Here is a 16,911-nt window from a genome sequence, read left to right as displayed (position 1 = left end):
TCATGTTATATGACCATTGTTTCCTACTGCAGTACTATAATCTGCGTGTTATATGATACCTCTGGACCTTTGACAATTCTCTGGCTCAAAATTGCAAGCTCACAAAATGAGCTACTTAATCTTTCTCTGAAAGGTGATTCTAAATGCAATCTGCAAAATTTTGAGCCTAGGACTTCAAATCTAGACAAAATATTTGAAGTCCTAACAGTGGCTCTAGCTTGGGGATGCATGCCCCCTGCAGGTGTGGCAAGATCCCAGATCTCTGGGGAGCAGACCAAGTGCCTACTCCATTGGGCGCAGAGTCAAAAAAGGTCTTTTCTGTCCCAAATTATTGTGGCTTCAGGATCAAACCACATGTGACGGCCCAAGGCCACCTAAAAAGATTAGCCAGTGCTTTCCTCTATCATAAACATTATTCTCCTTGGACTGCACTAAAGCCAATCTGATAACATAGTCGGAATGCCATTGATCAAACATGTTGGCATCTCTTACCCAGCTACCATACTGAAAACTATCATTGCACTTGCTGCTATTAAACATCTGAAACTGGTGCAAGACTGAAACTATTGATCACTGTGTGACATACATGTGTTTTGCTCACTGAAAAATACACCTCCAAGATGAACACAACATGCATCATGGCTCAAATCACTGTCACACCTTATGGAGATATCACCTAGATGAAAATGAATAAACTCTTGCACAAGCATGCAACTGGTATCATTTAAAAAAAAATCATCACAAGTTTGCATGTCAAACTGAAAAAACTCAAGAGGACACTCTTGAAAACTTTGTGACTATTTCAAACATTCATCCAGTACATGAACTAGCAAAAAATCACATATTGGTTTACTTTGGGACAACAACTCACTGCTCTGGAAAAAAGGATCACTTGGAAGCTCCAACATACCCATAAGTTCATACATTTCTTCATCTTTCAAGCATGTTGTTGCAGCGCTGTCCAAATCCCATATACACTCACAAGAGTGTAATTATGGCTCACTGGAAGTTCTGGTTCAAACTTAAGATCAACTCCCACATCTATGTGAAGGTTTTCCAAATAATGCTTCAAATCATAAGAAAACTCATCACCATGGGACTCAATGCACGAGGCTGAGGTCCGACATGTACTTGATAAATTGGATTCATCATCACACTCATTAGGCCTATCATAACTTTGATCATGGCACTCAAACGCCATGTCCCCATGATGTGCATTATCATTATGCATGCTAACCCACTCACTGGTAGAAGAAAAATTATAGACGCTTGTGTCATATATGGCTTCACCAAAAGTGCAATCCTTGTCATGAGAAAAACACAAGGATTTAAAACCACCTTTACCCATGTGTCTCTAGTATTCAATTGACAACAAATCTGAAATTTGATCATTTTTTAATAGATCACTTCTCTAATCTATATCTTCTACCTCTTCTTCTTGCTCTTCACTACTAATGTTGGTGTCATCAAGCTATGACTCACTTATGTTATCTGCTGATAGGTTTTCTTTTTGAGTCCGAGCACAAACAACTTCATGGCCATTAATTTCAAGGCTGCACCCTTCTTCCTCTTTGATCCCTACCATGTCAACCATGCATTTTTCATCTTTTGGGGCTGAAATTTCTCAGTTACATACATCCATGTTGTTGTTTGCAACTTCAGCACACTTTTCACCATCATTGAGACTTGTCGATAACAAGTTCCTCATGTATTCATGTCTCATTCTATCCATGACGTCCATAGAATCATAGGCCATCTGCATATCAACTATTTTGAGATCCTCCAACAGTGCACTAGAACCTTCTTCAAAGGCCTCAAAATACATACTTATGCAAGCTAGGGTATCGGGCCCAAAACCTTCAGGGATTTATGACAATGAACTTGTGAACCTATGACTAAAAGCAATGTTGGTTTCTTCATCCTGCCTCCTAATTTGAGATAATTCTTTGACAAGATCAGTGGGCTCTCTTGCAAATTTTTCCATGTATGCACCCACTAGCTCACCCCAACAAGCAAAGGATCTCTCAGGGAAACTTGAGTACCAATTCTTAGCTCTTGCATCAAGAGATCTAACAAAAAATCTCATGCACATGTCCTCTTCTATAAACAAATGTTTCTTCATGAAACTATGAAACCTTTGTACATGTGCATTCCCCTCACATATGTTGTAACCATCAAACCTAGGCATCTGACTATAAATCTGAGTTGGCATGCTTTGTAACTCATGCTCTACCCATGATAGGTCCAACTGATCATACAACGAATCAAGAGAATGAACAGGGGGGCATCTGCTTGAATGGGAGGCATGTCATGATTAAAACTCAACTGAGCTTGTGAAGACATCAACCTCTCATTCTGATGCATAACATTTGGGGATCCGAAAGTCTGAAGCTTAGTTAACTCCTCAATCCTTTTGTCCATTTTGGCAAGGGCTTCTAACATTTTGGCCATTCTATTATCACTAATACATTTGATCTAGGTTTCCGACGGAGAAGGTATATTGTGACCAAATTTGATTTTTTTTTTAAAATGCCCGAATTCGTCGGAATTCCAACGGTAATTTCACATTTGGTTTCAACGGAGAAGGCATTAGTAACGAATTTTTTTTTTTTCAAAAAAGTGCCTGCGTTCGTCGAAATTCCAATGACAATGGGCATTACTTAAAAAAAAGAAAAAAAGAGAGCAATTCATTTGTGCATTGAAATCCCACACAGGCATTCACGTCAACTTCAACCCCTGACAAGATCAAACGGCACACTCACCATTGGAGGTAGATTCTTCACCTTAATTTTGGATTTGCATAATGAGGAATTATTGAATCTTCACCTTAATTCATTCATTGGATCTTCGGATTTAATTTGCATAATATTTGCATGACGAATTTCAGACAGCTCACACTTTCCTTTATACTTTGTATATATTGAAGTTGGATTTCATGTATGTAGAGGAAGAAGTTGAAATGCTTGTAGAAAGAAGGAAACTTTCTAATTTGGGTGTAGAGCTAGGAACAAGTTTGTGGTATCTTCACATACCTTGTGCCTATCCCTTCTCCAACCTTCCAAAGCCTGATCTTTTCATTCACAACCCAACTCACCATCAAAATATTATCCTGAAAAACTAAGACACCCAAAAATTAGTCCTTCCAACTCATGTAGCACATGGAAGAATTATCATGTGGCCCTGCAAAGACAAAGAAGATTAAATACATGATTGCTAGGGTCATCCCACTCCTTGACAAGGATTTTCAATGTTGGAATGACCCCCAAACCATTTTCTTATTATCTCAGGTTACCCTAGTTTAGGGTATTGGTAGTTTTTACTAAATTTTCTCCCACTTTGTAAAAAATGAATGAAAATGGATGAAACTGAAGGGAAATGACAAAAAATCCACTCCTCTAACACATCCAATGGATCTCCCAAGTCGGTGAAGTAGCTAATACAAAGAAAAGTTCATTTTAGTAGACTTTTATGTCTGAGAACACAAGAAATCACTAGGCCCTTACTTAAATAAAGATAAGCTTGCTAGGTCATCACTTTGAATTAACCAAGAATCCATTATTTGCCATCTACTTGATCAAAATTTGAAACAAATCAATTTGAACTTGGATTTCTTGTGGAGGAATCCTTCTTTTGCCTTTCCTTATACTCCTTATAATTATACAAATATTAGACTAAAGATCTTTCATTTGGCCCATCTATCCATTTGATTTGAAAGTCAACAACTCTAACAAATTTATTTAGTTTAGTAATGGAATTCTCTAAGGCTTTCACCACATTGGCAGCATGAGATGTAGCCACAATTAACCCCATACATTCATTCAAGACTTGTTCATCAAATTTACTATTTGGCCCAAACTTCCCTTCCACCTTCTTATCCCATTTAGACAAAATAACTTATATAGTGTCCAACCAATCCTTATCTGATCTAAAGGGATGATCCCCCAAATTGATTATTATGTATTCGTCATAAGCCCGATGCTCAGTTAACATGGGATAATGGCACTTTACCATCTTAGTTATTTTTCCTTCTGTGATTTCTAGCTTGAATATTAGCTCGTCTAGACTACTTTGAATGAAGCCATTATCTTCATCTCTCAATACATCAACTTCTTTGATTTTATTTTCACTCAACATTTTAATTTCACTTCCTCATCTTTCTCCCATTGATTAGCACAGGTTGACATTATTAATTCCAATTTACTGGCTTTATGATAAACATTGTAGAACTTAGCAAAGAAGGTTCTGATGTGATTCATTTGCTCCATAACCCACGTATCCATCATTGTAGCTTTACCCTTCATATCATACAAATATTCCATTTGTTTTTTAGGAAGAAAAGTAGGCATCAGTATCTCTAAAACTTTAGAAGCTCATGGGGCATCAAGATCTTTAAAGAGTTGTTCATGTACTATGATACTAAATAGCCTTCCTTTCTTGTTTAGATTGGTATAATTTTTGCATCCTTACCTTTATAGTCTCAATAGTTGCATCTAAAGTTGCTACTTCTCCCCATTTAATTTATTTTCTAAATTTCACTCAAGTTCCCTAATGATCAAAAGGATTCATTTCTCAGTCATCCTTATTTGGCATTGGGATATTGATGTTTGCAACTATCTCTCCTTTTGCATAGTTTTAGGTGGCATACAAGGTCATTGCCTTCTTTGGCTTCCTTGCGGCCTCAACCTCAACGATCATCTTTTGCAAACTTACTCTCTTCAATACTCTATTCTTTATCCTTTCAAAGTTGAATTGTAGCCACTTAGGAACATCTAGATTCTCATCACTTTGGATGGATGGGTTCATGGTAGTTACAACCTACTTTGGCCTTTGTTCTTCATCTTGTTGCTTGTACACCTAAGTTTAAAATTTTGGAGGAGTCATCTTGGGAGTGGGGGCCTAGATAGATCCTCTTTTTCTTGTTCTCCATGCTTCTTTGACTCCATGTTTCTTCTCTTTTCATTTTGTTTGGCCTTAGGCTCTGAAAATAAATTTTATTGGTCTTTTATTGTCATGATAATTCTTGAGTTGTCTTGGTCCACATCCATTTCCATTGCTTCTTGTGTTTGCACTTGGGTGGGAGTAACCATAAGTGTATCATGCTAACTTGGGTATCATGCTATGTATCATATTATGTTGTGTGCAGGGCTCCAAATTAGAATTGGTACATGTTTGGACATGAGGACAGTCTGATATCTCTATGTATCAGATAGTAAAAGGCAGTAAGAGTGAATAATTTGGTGGAAAGACCAAGCGATTGGTATTTTGAAGTGGTTGATGATAGAGAGAGGGGTGAGGGGACCCTATGCAACCTTCAGAAGGGTTTGTGGATAAAAACCAAATGAAATAGATTAAATTTCTATGACTGTCCTAAGGGTGTTAATTGTCATAGTCATAGTTTTACTAGTGATATTGTTTTTGTTTTGATAGAGTTGTGTTTGTAAACCCAAGTCTGGACATGTAATGGAGTTATGAGATATCTTAAGACTACATAAATACTTAACAACAACATAGTGTGTAGGCACCTAAAATATGAAAGGACTACATATTGGAAGGAGACAATCATCCATACTTATTACAAGCTTCTGCAGCTCATGTAGACTCAAGGTGAGTTGCAAAATGACCATCAATGAGTGTGAACCCTGTCTTCACAAATTATGATCAGTTGTCATGATACTTGACCCTATCCTCATTTTGTTGGCTCAATTCATATTAGTTTTCCCAAGCCTAGAAGCCAATTAATGTATCCAAGGGTGTCTAGAAGAATGGATTGTATGATCATTCTCAATAGTTTGATCATTCTCAATTCAACTTAAGGTGCAATGTGCTCATTCTCAATAATTTGAGTTACAACTATCAATTCCCAACGCTTGAAAAATCCATATTCTAAGTTCCTTCTGACTTATATTTCATTTTCATGAGTCAAATTATAGTTCTTAATTCAATTATAGGCTAGTATCTTGTGTGTTTATTGTACCTCTTAGTTTGATAGGGTTTTGGGTGTATTTTAATCTCTAATTTTGAGGAGGAAGTTTCCCTATAAATGTAATTTCAAAATTCATTTTGAGAGTCTAAGAATTGATTATTTAAGGTCCAAGTTTAGTAACACTACTTAGTTTGTTTTATTTCAAAAGACATTTAGTAAGAGGCTATAGATTGAATACTTGTGCTTTGCTGGTATATTTTGAAAAATTAATGGAAATGAATTTCATAGTTTGCAACAGTATTGGTAGTCTTTTTTGATTGCTTGGTATTCTTCTATTTCTTTCATTTTCCTTAGTCTTGAATTAATATTTACATTTATGAAACATCTTCTTTGTTATAATCAATTTGTGCATCTTTCATGGTGATTGAGGTTAATAATGAACATGTGAATGAATAGTAGTAGTTATTCTAGAGCTTTCCTTGGTCTCATTTTCATGTTAGAATTGGCAATTTTGGCATGATAAATTATTTACATACAAGGTTATTTCTAGATTTTGTTGATAATGTGGGTTTAGGTAATACTGATGATTCATTTTCTCGTAGCCTTGTTCTATCTTTTGCAATTTATTTTAACCTTTTAGCTTAGGCAGATTGAGAAATCGACATTTCAACTTGATTAGTGACATTTTCCCCTTGAACAAACTAGCCACATGAACACTTTGTTATCTTGTATCATTGTTACCTTGGGAGGTCTGGAATACCTTTAGTTTCTACTATTTTATAAGAGAGATTAAGTGGTGATACTTATTCTATGTTGAGTGTGTCAAAAGACCCATCAACAAAATTGGTTCTAGAGGGAGGGAAAGAACAAGCTAGAGCATATGCCATTGTTCTCTCTTGAGAAGTTCAAGAGGGTTCTAAGATTAACTCCCAACAAAGGAAAATTATTAGAGATTGGACTCATCACTAGATCCAAAGGAAATAAAGATAAATGACAGCCCCATATTCATCTTCACAATCAACACCCATTGTCCAAACAACATCCCAATTTATCATGGTCCCTTTGGTGAATAAAAACCGTAGTTATCTTAGTTGTCCAAACAACACAATTAGTTATCTTGCATCATTGTGACACAACAAAGAGACCTTGGGAGGTCTTGGATACCTTTAGTTTCTACCTCTTTCATATTAGTTTTCCCAAGCCTAGAAGCCAATTAATGTATCCAAGGGTGTCTATAAGAATGGACTGTATGATCATTGACTTTGTATGTTGAAACCATTCTACATGCCCTTACCTCTGCATCACACACATGAGTCAAGGATGATAGTGTGGTGTGAAAACATTCTATATGGATAGGATACAAAAATTTGATTAATAAACATTCCAATAATATAAAATTCAAATATTATTTGAAATTTTTTATGGTTTCAACTCAAATAGAAAGCATTGTTAAAAAAAATTGAATACACATTTGTCTAAGAAAATAGTAATGAGCTCAACATATTATTAAATTCCATTATCAAGGATATGGCACATGTAGAAAAATAGATTTTGGATAACACAAAGATAAAAACTACAAGGAAAGGTTTACACAAAGCACCTATAGACTTTGCTACATGATGTTACTAAAAAGGAGCTTACTAATTAGAGTGTGCATCTCAAAGTTTGTTTCTAAATTGACACACTCATTGCCATTGATCTATGGAATAGTTGAGAGAACTTCCTTGACTCAAAATTATATTCAATACCATAACAATTCCTTGACCCTATTCTCGATTTTGGACCACTAGTGTCTTAGTCACTTGACCCTATTCTCAATTTTGGACCACTAGTGTCTTAGTCACCAAGCTCAAGAGATTGAATCAATTGTTGAGAATATAATCTTAATGGCAGTTATAGACAAGAGTTGTGGCCTTGACAAATGGGGGTGCCAAATAAATAATTTTCCAATAAACATTGTCAATTTTCCATTAGGTTTGTCCTTATTTGAATGCTCATTTCAACTTCCAAGGACACTAGTTAGTACTAGGTGTGATGATTCTTTGGTTCCACCAAGATCCCAAATATACTACTTTTAGTAAGTTTTCCTCTTTTTGAAAGCTATATAGTGGCTGAATTTGAATCATGTAACCAGAATAGAAGGCATTCATCTCCACTACAAAGTTTGCCCATTTTGTAAACACACTCGATTAAAATAAAGATCATTTTGTTCAGCTATATTGCAATTATCAATTTTGTGTTTTATTTTGTTCAGCTATATTGATATTGAAGAACTAGCTACTAACTCCTCAAATTCCTTCAAGTTGTTGATCTAGGTGGCTTGAGGAAAACAAAGATCAAGGATGATGAATTGATTTGTGCTGATGCTCTGAAGTAACCAAAATAAGCAGCGAGCCCCATTGGAAAGGTCATTTGTCAATTGGACTCCCTTCAGAGCCTAGGTAAGTTGTGACACAAGAACGAGAGGAAAACACCTAGAATTGAATATGAAAAACTTGTTTGTCTTCAAGAATTACTTCCCTTCTTCTCCGATTTGGTTTAAGTTTGATCTTATTCACTAGATTGTATTAATCTCTTCTTGAATTCATATCAAGACTACATATACTTGTTTCCAGAATCCGATGTAGATTGAAATCCATGTCTGTCAGATTATTCACTTAAATCTGCACCTCTTGAATTCTCCTTAAAATCTGATTACCTCAATTCAAATATGAATTTGTATCTTTGCCTTGTCATTTACTTATGCTCTCCTTATGATCTGATTTTGAATATAAATCCCCCAAGTGGTTTTGTTCATGTGACACATCTTTCCCTTCAAAGGCTAGCTTGTTTATTTTCTAAGTGCCACACCTTAAATTGTGTCCTTAAAAAATCTTGTTTGATTCTCCATTTTTGAGTGTGTGGGGCCCAAAAGGATGATATGATATGGTGGAGGGAAATGTGAGGGGGGAGTGGTAGGAATTGTTAAGGGTAGCTGCTATGTGAAGAAAGAGGAGGGAATGGGATGTGTGGGGAAAGGGGGACATAAGGGATATAAATGATGGAAGAAGGAGATAAGTGGGGAGGAAAGAGGTTTAAGATGTGGGAGGTAGAAGGGGTTGGAGTTAGGATATGTTAGGGAATAAAGTGGAGTGGGAGGTATAAGGGGGTAATGAAAGGGTAAAGGGGATGTAGGTTATAATGGGAGTTATAAGGAGCAAGGAAAAAGGGTAAGGTGGTAGGGTGGTAGGTTAGGATAGGGATAGGATATGGTTAGGCTAGGATGGGGGTAGGTGATAAGATGGAAAGGGTAGGTTAATAGGTGTGTGGTAGAGATAAGCTTAGGGAAATAAAGGAAGTAAGACTTATGGGATGGGGGTTAGAATAGGTGATTTTAGGGGAATAAAGGGGTAAAGGGGTAGGTAGTGTGGAGGGGAGTGTGAGATAGAAGGTATGAGGGGAAGGGAGATGCTAGGATAGAATAGGGGTAGGGGTAAGGTGGAAAGGAAGTTAGTGGAGGGAGGTGAGGGTGTAAGATGGAAGGGTAGGTTTAAGTTAAGATGTGAAGGAGGTTAAGGCATGGGGTATGAAAGGTGGATGGAGGATAGAGGATAGGAAGGTAGGTGAGTTAGAAGGTATGGTAAATGGAAGTGAAGAGTGTTAGGGGAGGTGGAAATGGGAGGAAATGGAAATGGGAATGATTGGGTTTGGGCACCCATTGACAGGATCAACGGAAGTGGAAGGGATTATGCCTTGGCTAGGCAAAGGGAATGTTAAATCTCACTTCATTTCAAAGATAAATACTTGGCCATATCCTAAGCAACTACGAATAAAAGGTTAACAACAAAGATTTGAAAACAACCAACTAAGCTAAGACAAATAATCTAGAAAGCGAAAAAGTGGGGGTCCCCATTTGCAATGGGGCGATGTGTGAATACATCACAACATGATGTCGCTCTTTCTACTTACCTTTCTTTTTGTGAATATGCATAACACTATTTTGGAAATGATAATATAGATCCCCATCCATTAAAAAATAATTATAATGGTAAAATTAATAGACCTTGTGTAGGGTCCTCCAAGCCTAGAGTAAGGAGTTTGAAGCGTAGATACATTGATTTGGCCTTGTGGCCATCAATGAGTGTTGACCCAATAGGAGATGTCTTGAGATTGACAATTTTGGAGATGTGGCATTGTTGAGAGCCAACACTTAGGTGTGAAACCCGTCTTCACAAATTATGATCAGTTGCCATGAAATTTGACCCTATCCTCATGGTATTAGCTCAATTCATATTAGTTTTCCCAAGCCTAGAAGCCAAGTAATGTATCCAAGGGTGTCTAGAAGAATGGAGTGTATGATCATTGACTTTGTATGTTGAAACCATTATACATGCCCCTCCATTGAGGGTATTGAGGAAGATTAGGAACATTTTTTTTTGGTGAAGAAAAATGATGTGAGAAGTTTGGTGCAGAGGCAAGGGTAGAACTCAGTATTTCATATTAGGACAGCAACCACATTGATTAGGCAAGTCAAATAAGGTCTCTCCAATGTTTAGGATACACAAGGGCAGCATTAGTCATGCAAGTATGCATGAGCATGGGAATGGATAGTTATTTTCCTTTTAGACTAACTTGGGTCTATGACTCTCAATGGTGTTCATCCCAAAAGTATATGTAATACCATTCACTTGCACCCAAGGTGTGGCTGATAATTTTGTCTTACTTGTCACCATACTATCGATGACTTCACAACATTGATAATGAATTCACATTAGACACTCATGGATTACCCCAATTAGACATTAGTCAACTTAAGATATGATACAAGTATTGCATACCACAAATCCATTAGCATATCACCTGCTCTAAATCACCACAAAGTCATTAGATATGTTTTGAGATGAAAAGAAGAGTCATATTAAATATTAACAGTAATATTAAATTATTTTTTTCATTAAATATTTTGTATTACTATTAAAACTTAATATTACTGTAATTATTAAATATTCTGTATTACTGTTAAAACTTAATATTACTATAATTATTAAATATTCTATATTACTATTAAATTACTATTTAACTAGTTCTATAGCCCAATTTTTTTGCTTGTGAAGAAAGACCATGCCAGACAATATATGCGAACAATAAAATAAGGAGACAATTGCTAGATTGTTTGTCCCTACAAAATTTGTAAGGGGTTAAAGACTAGAAGACTTCTAATCAAAACAACTAAGAAACATTGTAGGCTGCATGTCCACATTGAAGGGGGACATGATTATCATCCATTGGTGTTTTTCATTATATCGTTTTAACAATTTATATACATAAGAAATTACTTGATGATGAGATCATGATCATGGTTTATTTATGTTTATTAATTTTATATAGGTCGAGCACCCCAGAGCACATGATATGGATCAACACAACTCGGAGAATATGGTTTTCGAAGTAGAGGAACATGGAGGTGTGAATATCGAAGCTGAAGATAACGATCCCATGGAAGATGATGATCATAAGCCACAAAACACAATTGAAGATGATGGTACAAATACGTTGATCGATGACACATTTAGTACTAGCGCAGATGATCATGATGATGAAGATGACCTTGATGTTGTTCATGATGTCCTTCTACTTGAGAAGGCATCTAAGGCCCTTTACGAAGGCTCCCTGATAACTCTTCTCTCCGTTGTATTGTTGTTGGTGAACTTGAAGGTTATGAATGGTTTATCCAACATAACAATCTCACGTATGTTAAGGTATGTCATATATGTCATTATAGTTAATAAATGGCGAATCATGTACCATTAATATTCTTTATATTAACAAATTATATTTTTTTGTTGTAGATTGATAGGTGGGTTTTGGTTACCACCATCAAATATTCTACTTCACTCATACCAAGAATTATCTGCCATTATGAAAGATATTGGAATGGAGTATCAAGCAATAGATGCTTGTCCCAATGATCATATTATATATCACAAACAACATGAATTTCGAACTAAATGTCCTAAATGTCATATCAGTAGATATCAAACATATCAAATAACAAATAGGGTGCCTCACAAGGTTCTTCGTTATATTCCCATTATTCCACGTATGGGTATATGCATGAAGTTGTGGTACCAAAAAGGTGCCATACTTTAAAAAAAATAGAAAATGCTCATAAGGTGCACGCCTTATAAGGCACGTGCCTTATGAGCATTTAAAACTTAAAAAAAAACCATGTCCGCATTTTGGATGCATTCTGCATTCCCAAACCTGCATTTTGGCAATTTGGGGTGCCATTTTCTTGCACTTACCCTTTGTTAAAGCTTGATATTGGGCACTAAGTTGTGCATCTCTCATCAAAATGCCGCCACACCATCGAAGAGCTCGAAGAGGTATGTATTTTTGTTTTCTTATTGTCATTTTTTAATTAATTTGAAGATTAAACTAGGTTTATTGATTTAAATTTATTTTCATTATCAGTAAATGAGATTAGACAAGAAAATGTTGAAAACACTCAATCACCTCCTCATGAAGACCATATTGAAGAAGAAGCACATCAAGAACCTCCTACAATCCCTGGACATCCCATAGGTACATAAGAAAACCTATTAGGTCAAATAGAAAATAGCCAAAAAGAGATTGAAGGTTTAATCACAAGGCTAAAAGATCCCACTGGAACAAACTCCCATAGGACAAACCTTGCCAGTTCTTTGCAATCTATTGTATCTCACATACAATCTGTGAGTGGGCAAATAAATTTTTGGTCCAGTAAGAAGGAAGAACAAAAGCAATTTTATGCTGACAAATTATCATATGTGGCAGTGAAGAAAAAGAAAATTAATAAATTTGACTTGTGTGCTCTTTTTACGGACCCCCAAATGAATCAACCTTTACACCCTGGATGTAGGAGATTCCCTATTCATTGGTGTCATCATGAAGGGATTAAAAACAATTTTTGGGTTAGGTGGTGGATGGTATTTGATCAGCCCCCATGCAATAATCATGAGGTACCCCAATACTTTTTGAGAAAACTGTACTGTGAGTTTGTCCTTAATGAGATCCCAAACTATTTTGATTTTCTAGATTTCCAAGGTAGAGGTGGGGGTTCCTCACATGATAGAGAGAGTGCACAGTGTGACCCAAATCTCCCACCAAGACCCTTGGCCGGACCTATGGTGGAGCATGTTTTATTCCTTCCATTGTGAAGAAGAGTATTGAGGTCAAAAATCTAGACTCCATTAGCTCACTCACTCAGACCCTTATATAGTATGCTAGGCCTCTAGTAGAGGGTGATGCGAGTGATGATGGTGATTCTTCTAGGCATCGAGTTCCATCTCATTTTTGTCGATCTTGTGGTTCTCTTTGCACTTATGATCCTAATAGTTCTAAGAATGCACGTGCATGAGCGGAGTTTGCTACAGAGAATATTGTCATGACAGAATCCTTGCTGAATGAAACATTTGGCATTGATACCTAGGTGAATTTCATTACAAGTTCATTTCATTCTTTTTATTAAATCTTATATGTAAATTTGAGAATATATCTAAATTAGTAAATTATTATGATAAAAAATCAGGGTCAAAGTGTTCACAATACTAGCAACATTCCTGCAACACCCTTTTTCATGACTTCGTTGACTCCACAGGTATACAACGAGTGAAGAAATATAATTATTATATGTAGATAGTTGAACCTTATGTGAATTATTTTCTAATTACTCATTTTGGATGTCAAATAGTTTGATGCTAGAGCTTCAACATCAACACTTCATAGTGTATTTCATCGACAATCTTTCACCTAGGTAAACAATTTATCTTTAATGTTGTTATTAAATAATATAGATAGTTTTGGCAATTAATCAATATAATTTGTTTAATTTTCAGATGTTGACATTAGAGACTCCTCCTGCTGTGTACGCATCAATGGAGCACGGTGTTGCTGCAGCAGTAGCAAGTTCAACTGCTTTAACAGAAGTATGAGACATATTTGTAAATTTAGTAAATTTAGCATTACATTTATTATCTTAATAATATGTTATTGAAAATTTTAACAACACTTGTATTTAGTTTAATTTATATTGTGATGCTTACAGGAGGGGCTTGTCACTCCAAATCATGAATGTGCACCTGTTGTGGATGAAAATCATGATTATTTGTATGCGGTAAGTGACTATTCTATTATATGTCAATCTAAAATTCAATTTTTGTATATGCTAACATCATTCTTTTCATTGTATCAAGTGGAGTTACAAAAAAGTCTGGAGAGGAGGTTGAGTGGTCGTACTCGAAAGACACTTGCATCATATACATCTCCATTCCCTTGATAGGCAAATATATCTCGTGATCTGTTTCCTTCCCCTAGAGGGAAATGAATAGAATAGGGTCCTATGTTGTATGCCTATATGGGAATTTTGAACATATGTTTTGTATTACAAATATGTGACATTTTATGTCCATATGGCTTTTGGCAAGCTCCTATTTGACTTTATTGGATACCATGTTGTATGCCTATATGGCAATTTTGAACATATATTTTGTATTACAAATATGTGACATTCTATGTCCATATGGCTTTTGGCAAGCCCCTATTTGACTTTATTAGATATCATGTTGTATGCCTTTATAGAAATTTTGAACATATGTTTTGTTTTATGAATATGTGAAATTCTATGTCCATATGGCTTTTGGCAAGCCTATTTGTTTGTATTGGATATATTTGATAGTTTTAACGGTATACAATGTTGCATGGATTTGTAGCATTTTGGTTAATGCAAATCATTTATCATGGTTATCCATAATTGCAGTACACATGATTAAATGAATAATTGCACAAAGTTTATTGTTACTTAAGCTTTGAACCTAAATATGTGTTTGTAATCCAAGACACAAGCTTATGGAGATCAACACAAATTCAATAGTTATAGTCGAAATAAGACTATATAAAGGACACATGGAAAGAACCAAAATTAGACAATGTAAGACACCATTGTGCCAATACCCATTCTAAAAAAATTGCATAGCCCATAAACTTCTATTCATCTAATGCATGCACTTAAACGATTTCGCTGCTAGGGTGTGGCCCGCAACGATCGTGCGAGTTGGAGAGAAAAAGAAGGAATTCCTAGTGTAAACCCGGCCACCCCGATGCACATGAGCTGGTGGTTCGGTGTCGCAACGAGCAGATTGAAATATGGGGCATTGTGCAACTTTTCATTGAACTCATCTGACGCTTTTTGTCGCAACCGGGAAAGCGTCGCCACGAACAACTGGATCCGAATCTACCAAAACCGAGAGAGGCTTTTTTAGACTGCCATAACATGACCCTGTAGGATCAGGGAACTCATTCTTATGATTAATGGGCACCGAGAAATGCAATGCCGAATATTGACAACTTTGAGCAACTTGAGCACTTAGGCGATTTCGCTGCTAGAGTGTGGCTCGCAACGATCAAGCAAGTTGGAGAGAAAAAAGAAGGCATTCCTAGCATAAACTTGGCCACCCCGACACGTACGAGCTGATGGTTTGGTGCCACAATTAGCGGATTGAAATATGGGGCATTGTACAACTTTTCATTGAAATCATCTGACGCTTTTTGTCGAAACCGGGAAAGCATTGCCACGAGCAACTAGATCCGAGTCTATTGACACTAAGAGAGGCTTTTTTAGAGTACCATAATACGACCCCATAGGGTTAGACGACTCATTCTTATGATTAACAGGTGCCGAGAAATGCGATGCCGAATATTGATAACTTTGAGCAACTTGAGCACTTAGGCGATTTTGCTGCCAGGGTGTGGCCCGCAACAATCGGGCGAGTTGGAGAGAAAAATGAATGCATTCCTAGCATAAACTCGGCCACCCCGACGTGCACAAGTTGCCGGTTTGGTGCCACGACGAGCAAATTGAAATATGGGGCATTGTGCAACTTTTCATTGAACTCATCTGATGCTTTTTATCGCAACCGGGAAGGCGTCGCCATGAGCAACTAGATCCGAGTCTACTGAAACTGAGAGAGGATTTTTCAGAGTGCCATAACACGACCCCGTAGGATCAGATGACTCATTCTTATGATTAATGGGCACTAACAAACACGATGCCAGATATTGACAACTTTGAGCAACTTGAGCACTTAGGCGATTCCGTTGCCAGGGTGTGGCCCGCAACGATCGACGAGTTGGAGAGCAAAAAAAAGGAATTCCTAGCATAAACTGAGCCACTCGACGTGCACGAGCTGAAGGTCCGGTGTCGCAACAAGCAGATTGAAATATGGGGCATTGTGCAACTTTTCATTGAACTCATTTGACGCTTTTTGTCGCAACTGAGAAAGCGTCGCCATGAGCAACTAGATCTGAGTCTACTGAAACTGAGAGAGGATTTTTTAGAGTGCAATAACACGACCCTGTAGGATCTGATGACTTGTTCTTATGATTATTGGGCGTCGAGAAGCACGATGCCGAATATTGACAACTTTGAGCAACTTGAGCACTTAGGTGATTTCGCTGCTAGGGTGTGGCCCGCAATGATCGGGTGAGTTGGAGAGAAAAAAGAAGGCATTCCTAGTGTAAACTTGGCCACCCCAATGCACACGAGCTGACGGTTCAGTGCCGCGACGAGCGGATTGAAAGATGGGGCATTGTGCAACTTTTCATTGAACTCATCTGACGCTTTTTGTCGCAACCGATAAAAGTGTCGCCAAGAGCAACTGGATCCGAGTCTACCAAAACTGAGAGAGTCTTTTTTAGAGTACCATAACATGACCCCATAGGATCAGACGACTCGTTCTTCTAATTAACAGCCACCGAGAAACGCAATGCTGAATATTGACAACTTTGAGCAACTTGAGCACTTAGGTGATTTCTTTGCCAGGGTGTGGCTCGCAACGATCAGGCGAGTTAGAGAGTAAAAAGAAGGCATTCCTAGTGTAAACCCGACCACCTTGACGCGTACAAGCTGATGGTTCAGTGTCGCGACGAGCAGATTGAAAGATGGGGTATTGTGCAACTTTTCATTGAACTCA

At 37.0% G+C, this 16,911-nt stretch overlaps 1 long non-coding RNA gene across 2 annotated transcripts; it reads left to right on the top strand.

Moving 5' to 3' along the window:
* Positions 1–8,195: 8,195 nt before the first annotated feature.
* Positions 8,196–14,518, top strand: LOC131874640 (uncharacterized). Of its 2 annotated transcripts, XR_009372032.1 has the most exons (5): positions 8,196–8,364; positions 13,635–13,697; positions 13,780–13,869; positions 13,989–14,057; positions 14,137–14,518. It is a non-coding gene; the product is annotated as an uncharacterized LOC131874640 (long non-coding RNA). The 2 variants fall into 2 exon arrangements; XR_009372031.1 differs by lacking the exon at positions 8,196–8,364 and having other exon boundaries at positions 11,957–13,697.
* The last annotated feature ends 2,393 nt before the right edge of the window (positions 14,519–16,911 follow it).

Source organism: Cryptomeria japonica, chromosome 1, assembly GCF_030272615.1.
Source record: "Cryptomeria japonica chromosome 1, Sugi_1.0, whole genome shotgun sequence".
Classification (NCBI taxonomy): Eukaryota; Viridiplantae; Streptophyta; class Pinopsida; order Cupressales; family Cupressaceae; genus Cryptomeria; species Cryptomeria japonica.
The sequence above is the reverse complement of the archived record's forward strand: the minus strand, read 5'-3'. Positions and strand labels throughout refer to the sequence as shown.